The 13,172-nt window shown below is 45.8% G+C and overlaps 1 pseudogene; it reads right to left on the bottom strand.

The window, feature by feature from the left end:
• Positions 1–3,942: 3,942 nt before the first annotated feature.
• Positions 3,943–4,519, bottom strand: LOC124516975 (60S ribosomal protein L9-like; annotated as a pseudogene).
• Between the last annotated feature and the right edge of the window lie 8,653 nt (positions 4,520–13,172).

Raw genomic sequence — 13,172 nt, 5'->3', positions numbered from 1 at the left:
GAAGTCAGACACTCAACCAACTGAGCCAACCAGGCGCCCTGAATTATATACTTTATCATTTTTTTTAATGTTTATTTTTGAAAGAGAGAGACAGAGACAGAGCATGAGCAGAGGAGGGGCAGAGAGAGAGGGAGATGAAGTCTGAAGCAGGCTCCAGGCCCTGAGCTTTCAGCACAGAGCTTGACATGGGGCTTGAACTCACAAACCATGAGATCATGACCTGAGCTGAAGTCGGATGCTTACCCAACTGAGCTACCCAGGTGCCCCATGAATTATATACTTTAAATGGGTGAATTGTACAGTATGTGAATTATATTTCAATAAAGCTGTTGAAGAAAAGGTATGCAGATTAACAAGGAAGAAGTGGAGCTGTTTCCATCACAGATGACGTAGCAAAGTGAGTGTCCATCTCTGCACGTAGATGCGTGGTGTGGGCAAGCAGATAGCCAGAGCAGCCCAGAATTCAGCCTTTTGTTCTAATTCCATTTCCAGGTCTCTAGCATGCATATTTTCTGGAAACATCAAATGCACCCATATGGATGTGGGTTGGGGGGCAGTGTGTGAGAAGGAGCTTCTGGTTTTTGTCTCTAATTCTGACCCCTGGACTTCATGTCTATCTATAGAGACCACTGCTGTATCCCTAAATATCCCCCTAAATCGATCTCTTAAGTACAGAGACATGCTTAGATAATCACAGTAAAATGATCAAATTCGGAAAATTTAACTGATGAAATATTGCTATCTAATACATAGTCCAGACTCAAATTTCTCTGGTTGTCTAAATAATGTGCCTCACAGGTGGGGGGATGGGTGAAATAGATAAAGGGGATTAAGACATACAAACTTTTGGTTACAAAAAAGTCACAGAGGTAAAAAGTGCAGCATAGGGAATATAGCCAATAAGATTGTAAAAATGTTTGGTGACAATGACTGACTGCACTTACCTGTGAGCACTGTGTAATGTATAGAATTGTTGAATCATTATGTTTTACACCTGAAATTAATATAACACTGTTAATTATGCTTCAGTTTTTATTTCTCTTTTGTTTGAGAGAGAGAGAGAGAGAGAGTGAGTGAGAGTGGAGGAGGTGCAGAGAGAGAAGGAGAGAGAGAATCTTAAGCAGACTCTTTGCTATCAGCATGGAGCCCAATGCAGGGCTCAAACTCATGAACCATGAGATCATGACCTGAGCCGAAATCAAGAGTCAGACACTTAACTCATTGAGCCACCCAGGCGCCCCTACCCTTCAGCTTTTTAAATGCAGGATGCTGGGGCGCCTGGGTGGCTCAGTCAGTTGGGCATCCGACTTTGGCTCAGGTCACGATCTCGCCGTTTGTGGGTTCGAGCCCCGCTTCAGGCTCTGTGCTGACAGCTTGGAGCCTGGAGCCTGCTTCAGATTCTGTGTCTCCTTCTCTCTCTGCCCATGCCCCGCTTGTGCTTTGTCTCTCTCTGTCTCTCAAAAATAAATAAATAAATGTGAAAAAAAAATTTTAAATGCAGGATGCTCAGTGGCACCTGGCTGGCTCAGTCAGTGGAAACTGCGACTCTTGATCTTGGGGTTCTAACTTCGAGTCTCACGGTGGGTATAGAGATTACTCAAAAATAAAATCTTTTAAAAAAACCCATGGGATGCTCAGGTGGATAAAATGTTTATGAAAAAAATAATGTACTTCATAACAATTGTTTTTCCAATCTAGGAGCGTACATTGTGTGCCGTTGTCTCTGCCTGAAGCCGGCTTTTGATACCTGATTTTGACCATTTTGCTCTGACCATTTTGCTTGTGCTGCTTCATTACACCCCCATTTCCAGGTCTGTGAAACTTTCTCCCCCCAGTTTCAGCTGTCTGCACGAGTCCAGCCAGGGTGGCACAAATCGAGGAACCATTGCATTATTGAGGGCCATGCCGTGAAGAGGCCCTGTGCTTTGCCTCATATTCCGCCTTGTGGGAAGGGCAGTACTGGCGGTAGATGTGCCTTTGCTTATACTAAATTAAGAAGTCCTGGGGCACGCAGCTGGCTCAGGCAGCGGAGCATACGACTCTTGATCTCCGGGTTGTAAGTTCGAAGCCCGTGTTGGGTGTGGAGATTATTTAAAAATAAAACCTTTCCAAAAAAAAAAAAAAAAGAGAGAGAGAGAGAGAGAGAGAGAAGTCATGGCCTAGGCAGGGGCTTGAGTTGCCAGCAGAATAGGATTAGCTGTCACAGCTTCTGCTGCATGGGAGGCCTGTGGAGCCGCACGTTGGGTAAGAAGTGCAGCATGAATGAAAAGCCGTTCCTCATCAAGATGCTTCCGAAGCTATTTTAAGAGTAGACTGAGGATTGTGTGTGGATGTCCTTGGAGCCTGTTTGGTTGCCAGGGGATCTTCTTCTTGTGATTTATCATGGGAGCACGTGACCAATGGCACACCACAGTGTGGCCAGCACCCTGTACCTCTGTGTCCTGTCTTTGACGAGAGACAAACTGAAGAGGCCACTCTGCCAGCTGTGTTTGGTACCACGCTGCACGCGTGTCCTTCTGACCTTGGCTTCCTCTCACGTTGTACAGGTATATATTTTTAGGTTGATCCTACCATGCCCAGCTCGCACAATGACAATTTTCTTTAAATTCTGCAGCGGCGGTCGTGGGCTGACAGCCTGCCTCCACTGCGTTGTGAAAGAGAATTGCTCTCTCTGGCTTTTTCAGGATCCAGATTTTCTACGGCGTGTTCAGACACTGATCCTGCTTCCTGGCAATGTAACCATGAAGGCATCACGTAAATTCCCAGGTGTCCAAAGGATATAATAGTTGCCCTCCCTCCCTCATCACCCATTCATTCATTCACTTATTTGTTAACAAGCTTTATTAAATACTATGTGTTAGGTTGTGGGACCTCAAAGATAGATAAGAATTTCCCCCTCAGTCTCCAGCGGTTTATAAATTCACAGAATATCAGACTGGAAGGGACTGTCCCGTCCAAATTTTGGTCTTATAGGCAAGGAAACTACAATGTTAATGCAAGGCCATATAAGGGAGATTGAGACTTACTACAGTTTAGCCAAAAGTAGGTGATACAGAGGAAAGATCCTTGGGGTGGGAAATAAGCCTGGGTTCTAATCCCAACTCAGTCAGTGACTGGGTGTGACACCTGGTCAGTCATTTTACTTCTTCGGGTCTCAGTTTCCGGCTCAGTCGATTGAGTGTCCAACTTTGGTTCAGTCATGATTTCGCAGTTCATGAGTTCAAGCCCTGTGTTCGGTTCTGTGTCGACAGCTCAGAGCCTGAATGAAGCCTGCTTCAAATTCTGTGTCTCCCTCTCTCTCTGCCCCTCCCCACTCACACTCTGCCTCTCTCTCTCAAAAAGAATAAGTAAAACATATTTTAAAAAATTGTAAAATTAGTAACCAATGACTGAGAAAATATACAGTAACAAAAAGCTAATATGAGGTCAGAAATTAACATCATTTTATATTAATTGGAACTTATTCATCAAAACAGTATCTACAGATATTTGAAAAATATTTTTAACATCTTTTTTTTAATTTTTATTTTTTTATTTTAGAGAGAGAGCACGTAAGGTGGGGGAAAGGAGCAGAGGGAGAGAGAGATTGAGAATCTCAAGTAGGCTTCATACTCAGCGCAGAGCCCGATGCAGGTCTCTATCCCATGACCCTGGGACCATGAGCTGAGCCAAATTCAAGAGTCAGATGCTCAGTTGACCGAGCCACCCTAGCAACCCTCAATTTTTTCCGTATTTTTCTCTCCTCAAGTCTGGATATTGTTACCAACCTATCTTCCAGATCACCGATCTTGTTCTCGTTAATCTGCTGCTGTTAGACATTTCTCTCTCCCCCCCCCCCCCCACCAATCAATACACAGCTTTTATTGTATCTTTAAAATACCACAAATAAGTCTGAGGAATCATCTGGCATCTTGCTGTTTCTGTAGCTGGGCAACTTAGCTTTCATTCATCAGCCTGCTGAACTGTTCCCTTTTCAGAAACAGATACCATCCAAAAACCTCCTGATATCCTTGTTGTTAACTCTTGTGGCCTGCAGAATCAAAGCAGCTGAATTTGATACAAGTTCAATGTCATTTCCTTCAAGAATTAACTCACCTTTCTGGGATTGAGATACTAAAAAAGTAATGCCAGGCCTCATCCGAACCCCATGGGTGTATTTTTTGCCCAAGAAATTTTGAATTTCAATAAGAGAACCATTCTCTTGAATAACAACACTAATGGAGAAATGAGTGTATACAGACCTCATCTTGTAATGGAAGCCCGGTGTAACGCCCCCAAGCATGTTCTGTATATGACTGCAGATAACGCGGGCGGTAGCCAGTTCCTTTCCATTTCTCTGCCATTTATCAGTTCAGAGCCTCTCCTTTATCTTTTCAAGGACTACGAGTTCTACATTGATGTGACTGAAAGTCCTCCACAGTGTTCCTCTGGGGTCCTTCACGGTAACAGTGCACCCCTTCAGAGTGATGTCAACACTTTCTGGAATGTTGACAGTCTCATTGCTGAGAACAGTCTTCATTCTCCCAGCAGATGCGGCAAAAAGAGAACCTTGGCAGACACTTCTGTTGTATTATTGCCCGGCTTTCAGCTTTCCTCTCCCACACCATTTATGATTCAGCACATTTCTCAAAGGTAGAAAGAATTATACTTTTTTTTAAAGTTTGTTTATTTATTTTGAAAGAGAGAGAGAGAGAGAGAGAGAGAGAGCATGAGTCGGGGAAGGACAGAGAGAGAGAATCCCAAGCAGGCTCTCCGCTGTCAGCACAGACCCTGACATAGGGCTCGAACCCATGAACCGTGAGATCATGACCTGAACTGAAACCAACAGTCGGATGCCCAACTGACTGAGCCACCCAGGTGCCCCGTTTATGCTTTAATGTAGATTTCTCCATATCACCCCACTTGGTCTGAAATTTATACTTCAGTTCATATCCTTTTTTTTTTTTAAATGTTTATTTATTTTTGAGACAGAGACAGAATGCGAGCGGGTTAGGGGCAGAGAGAGAGGGAGACACAGAATCAGAAGCAGGCTCCAGGCTCTGAGCTGTCAGCACAGAGCCCGACACGGGGCTCAAACTCACCAACTGTGAGATCATGACCGAAGCCGAAGTCGGACGCTCGACTGAGCCACCCAGTCACCCCAGTTCACATCCTTTTGTAGGAAGCAAGTATCATCTCAAAACCCTGATATCAATCAGACGTGTTTATAACTGACTTACAGACCACTGAAACACTGTGGACATATAAAGTGCAAACATTATAGGGGCGCCTGGCTGGCTCAGTCAGTAGAGCATGTGACTCTTGATCTTGGGGTTGTGAGTTCAAGGCCCACCTTGGGTGTAGAGCTTACTTAAAAAAATAAAAAATAGGGTGCCTGGGTGGCTCAGTCAGTTAAGCATCCGACTTTAACTCAGGGCATGATTTAGCAGTTTGTGGGTTCAAACCCCACGTCAGACTCTGTGCTGACAGCTCAGAGCCTGGAGCCTGCTTCAGATTCTGTCTCTCTCTCTCTCTCTCTCTGCCCCTCTCCTGCTCATGCTCTGTCTCTCTCTGTCTCTCAAAAATAAACAGAAATAAATAAATAAATAAATAAATAAATAAATAAATAAATAAATAGTAAATGTTAAGGGGCACCTGGATGGGTCAGTCGGTTAAGCATCCGACTTTGGCTCAGGTCCTGATCTCATGGTTCAAGAGTTTGAGCACCGCGTCAGGTTCTGTGCTGACAGCTGAGAGTCTGGAGCCTGCTTCAGATTCTATGTCTCTCTCCCCTACTTGCGCTCTGTCTCTTTCTCTCTGAAATAAATAAACATTTAAAAAATGTGTAAAAATATTTTTTAAAAGTGCAAACATTGTAATTCATCTTTCTTCTCTCCTTTTATTATTCACATGGGCCATAAGTAGCAATATACCCATTCAGTTCAACACTGGGTAGATGCAAACATTGTGGGAAAAGCTTTAAGCGCCTTGGTACATCTAATAAAACCATTGCCCAAGGGAGAAATTCCAGAGGGAGGGTGTCCAGGCTTGCTCTCTGAGCAACAATATCTGTTTGGAATAAAATTAATTTCTTAGGAAAATGTATGGAGCGGGGTACAGTAAGGGGCTTTTTTTGTTTATCTGAAATTCAAATTTAACTGGGCATCTTGTATTTTTATTTGCTAAACTGGCCACTGGTGTGTATCCTCTGTGGATGGTGTCTCTAAATGAGAATTGATTCCAATGTTATGGAAATCTTGATAATGGGAGTCACAACGTTGACTGGTCATTAATGCAAGTAAAAAATGGAAATAAATTGGGTTTTGAACCCAGCCCCTTATTGAATTGTCTTATTGTTCTAACTCTTTCTCAGCTGGTTTTGTTGGCTTTTCCAGATATGTAATTATTTCACTGCAAAAAATGACGAATTTACTCCCCCCTTATCAATTTTGATTCCTCTCATTTTTTTCTTAGGAGGTACTCTCGTGGTAATACCAAGGTGGTGATAGTGGTAACAGTAAATGTTTTAGTCATCATTGCTGTGTAACAAACTACCCCCAAACTGGCATGAAATAATCACAGGTTCTGTACATGGGGAATCTGGACAGGGCACAGTGGGCATGACTTATCCTTTCTCCTTACTGTCTATCTGCTGCCTCAAGTTTAAAGATTTAAAGGCTGGGAATGATTCAGTAGCTGAGGGGTGGAATCATTGATGTCTTCACTCAACATTTCTGATGGTTCTTGCTGGCTGTTGGCTGGGGTCCCAGGCTGCCAGCCTCTGGCTGACACACTTACACATAACCTCTCTGAGTGATCTCTCCCAATATGGTAGCTGGCATGACAGAAGTAGAAAGACAGAGGTGTATTGCATTGTTATGATCTAACCTTAAAAGTCACAAAGCATCAGAGCTCCTGGGTGGCTCAGTCAATTAAGCATCTGGCTCTTGGTTTCAGCCTGGGTCATGATCTCACAGTGTGAGTTCAAGCCCTGAGTCAGGCCCTGGGCTGACAGTGTGGAGCCTGCTTGGAATTTTCTCTCCCTCTGTCTGTCTGTCTGTCTCTCTCTCTCTCTGTCTCTGCCCTTCCCCTGCTTGTGCACACACACTCTCTCTCTCAAAATAAATACACTTTAAATGTTTTTTTTTTTAACTTTATTTATTTTGAGAGAGACAGTGCATGCATGGGGGAGGGGCAGAGAGAGAGGAAGAGAGAGAATTCCAAGCTGGATTCGCCACTGTCAGCACAGAGCCCAGTGCAGGGCTTAAACTCACAAAACCAAGAGATCATGATCTGAGCCGAAATCAAGAGTAGTTGCTTAACCAACTGAGCCACCCAGGTGCCCCTAAATAAATAAACTTTCTTTTTTTTTTTTTTAAGTCACAAAGCATCACTTACACTTCCCAGACAGATTTGCGAAGACCACCCACAGAGTCAAGGGCAAGGGAGGAACATAGACTCTTCACCCAGTAGTTGGATTGTCAGTATTACATTCTAAGAAAAGCATGTGGGATAAAAGATTTCCTCGTGGTCACCTTTGGAACATACAATCTGCCAAAAGGAACAGCCTTGTGTTCCTGAGTTGAGTAAAAATCCTTTCAGTAAAGGAATTTCATCTTTAAGCCTCAGTTCAGGTTTGTTTATTTATCATGTCAAAGAAGTTCCCCTATTATGATTTTTTAAGTTTTTAAAAAATAAATAATAGATGGTGAATTTTTTCAAATGCCTTTTCAGCATCTATGAATCACCTATTGAAGAAGCAACAAAATAAGGTAAAAATGAATGAGGTTGTATTTGCTTCCTTCAAGCCACGCCTGCAAGTTGATCCCTTCATTCAGTGAGTATTTCTGAGCACTTATTGTGTGCCAGACCCTGTGCTAGGCACTCAGAAACAGAAGTGGTTCCAGCCCTCAGGAAGCTTATAGCCAAAATGATCCAGGTCCAATTAAGTACCTGAAATCCGACCTTTGTGCCAACAGATGCAGAAAGGGGTGTTACTTCTGGCCCTCCCACCCATATCCTAAACAAACTCCGTAACCTGCTCGGTTGGGCAAACTCTCATTCCCCATGGGGTATTTACATATATAATTTTAGCCACCAGAGGGCAGTCACACTTAAAAAACACTTCCAAAGGGGAAGAAAAAAGACCCACCCATTCCTTGAAAGGCCATGGAGAGGGGTGGGGGGTTCCTGGACTAGAGTCAATCGACATTGTGGGACTCACTCCAATGGGGACATAGCCCAGCACCCAAACCACTCTCCCACTTCAGGCCTCAGGGTCACACCAATTTAGCCCGAGGCTCTGGTCCCTTGAGTGGAGGATGATGTAATGGAAACTGACATGGACCGTAATGAAGTAGCTCAGAGGGTCTGCCAAATCAAACACTTCAGAAGTTAACTGCATAGGAACCCCTACGGGGAAGGGCCTAGGGCACCCACACACCCACCACCCTTCAAGTCCTCATTGAAGAGAGTCATTCAGTGAGTATTTATTGAGCAGTATATATTCAACAACCAGCCCTGTATGGGCAGGGGAAAAATAGACTTGTTCTGTCTCCAAAGAGGGGTCTCACTTGCACAATACTATGAGAAAGCAGGAAGGACAGCCCCACGGCCAAGAGCATCCAGTTAAGGATGCCCCTCCTCTCTGTTCCAGGAGAAGCACGCAGGAGGCCACCCAAGACAGTAGCCTCTCCAGATGCAGCATGCAGCCCTTATCCTTGGGGTCCTGCCAGTGAAGGTTGTGCTTCCAGAAAACCCAGGCCTTCTCTTTCCTAGCCTAGGGTGAGGGATCTATGTCCAATTTTTTGTTTTGGTTTGGTTTTTGCTTGTACCACGTGTTTTATCAGAACTGCACATCCCCTTCTCAATCTGGGGCTTGAGCAGCTTTGGAAACCCATAAGCAACAGAGACTTTCTAGCTCTTTCCTACTCAGCCTCCTCCCACTCCCACATCAACGAATGCATAGCCCACCTGAATGAGAAGAGGGAAAGGGAGGGAAATGGTTAATATCTCGAAAATACTCTCCTTCCACAGGTCTGTGAGACTGCACAGGACTTAGCCTGAGTCTGGCATAGGGCAAGAACTTGATGAGTGTTAGTTATTATAGGTCCACAATCCCTTGCTAGAATTTCCAAAGCTTTAGAAACCCAAAGGTCTTTCATAATTCGTTTGGCAAAACTTATCTGCCGTGAATTCATTTGGCAACAAAACCTCACCCGAACACAACACCACTGATTTTGGTGTATGTGGACCACTTGGTGGGAGTACTCATGTATTCCTACAGTATTTGATCATAGGGTGTTGTCCCAGACTCCACTGTGTGTGTTGTGAGTCTATGGTGTAAGCACTTGATTGTCTTTCCAAAATTGAACATTCTCAGTTCTAAAACATAACTGGTCCCCAGGACCTATTTCTATGTGAAATCTAGGTTCTATATCATATCGCTTCTATTATCTAGCTATGTGACATTAAATGTGGTAGACAGACCCTAGGATGGCCCAAAGATTCATGTCTCCTGCATCATGCATGCCCTGTATAAGCCCCTCCCTTTGAGAGTGGGCAGGACCTGTGACTTGCTTCTAAGTAACTAGAATCTGGCAAAGGTGAAGAGATTTTGAAGATGTAATTAAAATCTCAAATCAATTGATTTTTTTTTTAATCAAAGGGCAGATTATACTGAGTGAACCTGACTTAATCAGGCAAAAGCCTTTAAAAGAGAGACTAGGCCCTCCCTGAGATCAGAGACTCTGTCAGTTGTTGGCTTTGGAGGAGCTGAGGTGCTGTTAGAGGGCCTCGGGAGTGGCCCGTTTGGCAGGGAACTATGGGCAGGCATTAGTCACAGAAAACATCCACCTGACCACCAGCAAGAAATCGAGATCTCAGTCCTGCAACCATAAGATGAATTCACGAAGGAGGAAATGCTGCCAGCAACTCGAAGGGGCCTGGAAACAGATCTTTCCCCACTTGAGACTCTGATGAGACAGCAGCTCCAACTGATACCTGGATTCCAACATAGCAAAACTCAGAAGCAGTGGACCCAGCTAAGCCAAACCCAGGATCCTGATCCGTGGAAACCGACCTAATAAGTGTGTGTTGTTTTAATCCACTAGATTGTGGTCATTGGTTATGCAACAAAGAGAACCAGCATGTCAGAGACATCCCTTAACCTCCCTGGGCTCCAGTTGTTCATCTGCAAACTGGAGAAGTGGGCACACATAGGAGTCTTTCCAGCTCCAGCTTTTGGAGACTCTATGTACGGGGCATTTGCTGGGTGCTTTGGAGTTAGGAGCTGGGGGGAGACTAGTTCTCTCAGTGGGTAAGCAGATGCAGGAAGGGTGTCATTGAGGCAGCTGGTGCACAGGCAGAGAAAAATGCAGGCAGCTGAAGACTCACCCTGAGTCCCCAGTGACTCGGCTGCCAGGCTGGACACTGACCACAGCTGGCATTGCTCCTGGCTGCAGGAGCGATCATCTTTCAGAAGCAGGAAAAACAAGCATCCTCTTTTCCCTGCTCTGGAAGGGACGCTTTACCACGCTGGGCACCCGCCCCCATCTCTGTAGCTTAGGAAGGGGCAGAAGATTCCCCTCTCACAATCTTCATCTCCAGACACCTAAAGCTCTTGGGCTGGTGACCTCAGGAACTGACCTGGGGAACTCAGGGGGAGCTGAGTCAGGGAGGGCATCAGGTTTCCTGTGAGCTCTTGGCAACTCTCTGAAGTGGGTGAGGGTGTGCTTCCGTGTTCTCCCACCAGGCCAACCCATCACGTCCCCTTGCTTTCCTCACTCGTACCGCCTGTCACAGGGAACCCAGACCACCGACAAGCCCCAGAGGTGACACATCAACTCTCTGCCTTCCCTCCCCCAAATACTCCCTCAGACACAGCTCACATGCTCATTTGACTGGCTGAAGTGATTGTCCCTTATTAAATTCCTTGGAGGATGACCTCATTAAGCCTTGTTATGGGTCACTTCTATTTCAGGGAGAATAAATTTGCTGGAATCTTTCTATGGTCGGCTAGTTAATTGAAACCTGAAGTAGGGGATGGGGGAGGGGTAGGCATGGGTGAGGTGGTGAGCGGGTGGCCAGTGTAGACTGGCGGAGTGAGGAGCTGGGAGCTGGTGCAAGGAGGAGGCAGGGGGTCCATACGAAGGGGACCGATAAGAAGGAAGACGCAGGCCATGGAGGGGGAGGGGAGACAGAACAAATGCACACTGCAGCCTGACCTGCCAAGATAGCCTCCTAGCTCCCTCCCAGGCCTCTGTGCTCAACCCTGCTCGACACATGAGTCCAGACCAGCACGAAGTGATAAGGGCCCAGGCCAGGATGTGGCAACAGAGATGGAAAAGAAGGAGATGTGAGAGGACTTGGAGACCAATTTGATATGAGGACAAAGGAGAGGAAAGTGCTCAAGATGACCTTGAAAGATCTCTGGAGAACTGGGGAGATGTGCCAGCAAACAAACCCAGCAGAGGCCTCAGATCGATGCCGAGCTCACAGCTCTATTGTTTAAGGAACCCTTCCTTCTTCACCCACTGCTGAAAAAATGTTTCCCATGTCCAGTTTTCTAGCTCTTCAGTCATGATGGGCTAACGTGAACTGGGTGCCCACTGTGGATCGGCCCCCGTGCTGGACACAGGGGACGTGAATATAAATAAGCACCCTGCGCGGCCCAGGGTGCTCCAGACCTTCCTAAGCAGTTAACGGCTCTCAGAATGTTTTACTTCAATTCCCTGTTCAAACAGTTTTGCTGATCTTCAGGATGGGCACTTCACAGAAAGAGGGCATAAAGATGGAAGAAGGTTTTGTGGAGGGGACCTTAACATCAAGTGAACGTGTGACATTTGGTACAGCTGGAAGACAGGTGGCCGCTAATTAGTCGAGTGGCCCCTGGCTGGACTCTTGAACTTCTGGGCCTGGCTTCCTTCACCTGCAAAGGAACAAGGAGGATTAGGTGATTCTTGATTCCTGGAAACTCTCCTACCTTACTTTCTATGCTTTGTTTCATGAATGTGCAGTGCTGAGACAAGTTTGATTTCTATAGAAATGTAGGGTACTCCTTTATTTCAGAAGACAGTAGTAATGTGAGCACCCACGGAGTGGGTATGGGGCGTGACATGGAACCTTTATTCCCTGCTTCTTGTGTTCCAATCTGGAGGTGGCTCCACTGAGCCACATTTCTGGAGTCTCCCTGGTTTCTGTCTCTGTCTCTTGCCCTCTCTGCGGGGAAGACATCTGACTGGGAAGTTTGAAGGAAGGAACTGAGAGCATGCTTCACTAAGACCAGCTTCCTGAATCCACATGCCCAGCCACCTCAGAATGTGGCTGTATTTGGACACAGGGCCTTTCAAGAGGTAATTAAGTTAAAATGGAGTTGTTTGGGGCGCCTGGGTGGCTCAGTTGTTTGGGGCGCCTGGGTGGCTCAGTCAGCGGCTGACTTCGGCTCAGGGCATGAACTCGCAGTTCGTGGGTTCGAGCCCCACATCAGGCTCTGGGCTGACAGCTGGAGCCTGGAGCCTGCTTTGCATTCTGTGTCTCCTTTTCTCTCTGCCCCTCCCCTGCTCATGCTCTGTCTCTTGTTCTCTCAAAAATAAATACAAATTAAGAAGAAATAAATAAATAAATAAACAAACAAACAAACAAAATGGAGTTGTTAGGGTGCGCCCGGATCCACTACAGCTCACATCCTTGGGAGATTAGGACACAGTCCATACAGACTGAAGAGAGGTCCTGTGAGGACGTTGTAGGAAGGAGGCCATCTGCAAGCCAAGGAGACCTTCGAAGAAACTAACCCTCTGACACCTTGATCTTGGACTTCCAGCCTCCAAAACAGTGAAGAAATAACTTTCTGTTGTTTAAGTCCCCTGTCTGTGATACTTCACTATGGCAGCCCTGGCCGACGAATACACGATTTTCTTTGTGACTTGCCTGCCTACAGAGGGTGTATGTTCAGGACTGCTCATCGTACAGAAAACCTACTTTCTGGGGGAGGACTGAGTCTGTCAGGTCCGTCTGCTGCTAGGTGAATGTCTGTCTGCAGTGGCTGGGACATATTAGGAAGTCCCTGGGGGCGGCACATGTGCCCCATGTCCTCCAATCTGGCTTTCATCTACTGTAAAGTTGACATATAAATGTTCATCTATTTCCTGTGTCTGTCTTCTCAATCGGTTCCAAACTAGAGGAGGAGCTGGGAC

Source organism: Lynx rufus, unplaced genomic scaffold (genome assembly GCF_022079265.1).
Source record: "Lynx rufus isolate CCGP_SWC_20201006 ecotype Redwood Valley unplaced genomic scaffold, mLynRuf1.p SCAF_20, whole genome shotgun sequence".
In the NCBI taxonomy this organism is placed as follows: Eukaryota; Metazoa; Chordata; class Mammalia; order Carnivora; family Felidae; genus Lynx; species Lynx rufus.
Note: the sequence above shows the minus strand (reverse complement) of the source record. Positions and strands in the feature narration are given on the sequence as shown.